The following is a 1813-nucleotide window of genomic DNA, read 5'->3' as shown; positions in this document are numbered from 1 at the left end:
GGGGGGGCGTCCCAAAAATTGAGATTTAGGGATCTGAGCTGGAAAAACGAGGGGAAAAATGAGGATTTGAGGGGTTTTCCCTGCAAGAGTGATGAGAAAAACAAAGTTTTCGGGAGCTTTTCCCTTAAAAGGAGGGAAAAAACGGAGCTGGAGGAATTTTTTCCATAAATCCGAGCCAGAAGTGAAAGTTCAGGGAGGAGCTGCCGAAAACTGAGGGAAAATGAGGGCGCTGGGGTTTTTTTTCCCTGTCAAAATAAGCAGAGAAATGAAGTTTTAGGGATTTCCTTATAAAATCAAAGGGGAAAATGAGGATTTTTTTTTTATTTTCCTGTAAAAATAACGAGAAAAACAAATTCGCGTTTTTTTTCCCCACAAAATCTAACCGGAAAAGGAACTTTTAGGGATTTTTTTTTTTAATAAAAACGAGTCCAAAACACGAAGTTTTTGGGATTCCCTGCCGGAAGTGGAGCAGGAAAAGGGAATTTTGGGGATTTTTTTCCCAGAAAAACAAGAAATCCCAAACTTCCCCCACCCAAAGAGGCGGAAACCCCAAAGTTCCCGGCATTTCCTCTCTCCCCATTCCACAAAAATCCCTTTGCCCTCCCTGCCCGGGAGAAAATCCCCATTTTCTGCCCAAAATCCCCATTTCTCCGCCCCAAAATCCCCATTTTTCCACCCCGGTATTCCCATTTTTCTGCCTCAAAATTCTCCATTTTTCCACCGCAAATTCCCCGGTTTTCCACACCAAAAATCTCCGTTTTCCTCCCCAAAATTCCCCATTTTTCCACCCCAAAATCCCCATTTTCCACTCCAAAATTCCCATTTTTTCCCCCCGGGCGCGGCCGGGGCGGGGCCTAAATTCTCATTTTCCGCCCCAAAAATCTCCATTTTTCCACCCAAAAATCCCAATTTTCCACCCAAAATCCCTTTTTCCCCCCCCCCGGGCGCGGCCGGGGCGGGGCCGGCGCCGCTCCCGGAGTTTTTTCCCCGGAGTTTTTTTTCCCGGATTTTTTTTGGTTGTTTTTTTTTTTTATTCCCGACCTTTTCCCGGCGCTTTTCCCGCTCCTTTTCCAGGGATTTCGCCCCAAAGCCGCGGGCGCGGCCGCTCCGAGCCTCAAAAACCTCCGCGGGGGGGGGTAAAAAAACCCTTAATTTGCATAAATTTCCATAAACCGAGCCCGCCGGCAGCGCTGCGCCATAAAAGAGCAACGGGAATTAATTATTGGGGAGGGAATAAATTAATGAATTAATTAATTAAGGATGCGGGGGGGCCCCTGGGGGGGAGCGAGGGACGAACGTGGAGGAACCCGGGAATTCCAGAGGGTCCCAAATTCCAAAAATTCCAAATCCCAAACCCTGACAGTCCTAAAAATTCTAAAAATCCCAAATACCAAAAATCCCAAACCCCCAAAACCTCAAAAATCCCAAATGCCAAAAATCCCAAACCCCCAAAACCTCAAAAATCCCAAATGCCAAAAATCCCAACCCCCCCAAAAAAAACCAACGCAAACACCAAAACCCCCAAAAATCCCAACCCCCAAATCCAAAAAATCCCAAAATCCAAAAATCCCCAAAATCCCAAATCTGAAAAGCCCCAAACCCCACAAATTCCAAAAAACCCAAAACCCTGAAAAATCCCCAAAATCCCCCAAAACCCCCAAAATTCCAAACCTCAAAAATGCCAAAAAAGCCCCAAATCCCAAAAATCCCAAACCCTAAATAACCCAAAAATTCCCCAAAACCCCAAAAATCCCCCAAATCCCAAATCCCTCCCCAGCCCCTCCCCCACTCCCCCAAATTCCCATTTTTTTGG

At 46.3% G+C, this 1813-nt stretch overlaps 1 long non-coding RNA gene across 1 annotated transcript; it reads right to left on the bottom strand.

The window, feature by feature from the left end:
- Nucleotides 1-163: 163 nt before the first annotated feature.
- LOC121351030 lies at nt 164-1172 on the bottom strand. Its single transcript, XR_005954748.1, has 2 exons — nt 1042-1172; nt 164-245 (listed from the first exon to the last, which is right to left on the bottom strand). It is a non-coding gene; the product is annotated as an uncharacterized LOC121351030 (long non-coding RNA).
- Nucleotides 1173-1813: the final 641 nt, after the last annotated feature.

The sequence above is a fragment of the Pyrgilauda ruficollis genome, unplaced genomic scaffold (assembly GCF_017590135.1).
Source record: "Pyrgilauda ruficollis isolate IOZ18807 unplaced genomic scaffold, ASM1759013v1 scaffold1605, whole genome shotgun sequence".
Classification (NCBI taxonomy): Eukaryota; Metazoa; Chordata; class Aves; order Passeriformes; family Passeridae; genus Pyrgilauda; species Pyrgilauda ruficollis.
Note: the sequence above shows the minus strand (reverse complement) of the source record. Positions and strands in the feature narration are given on the sequence as shown.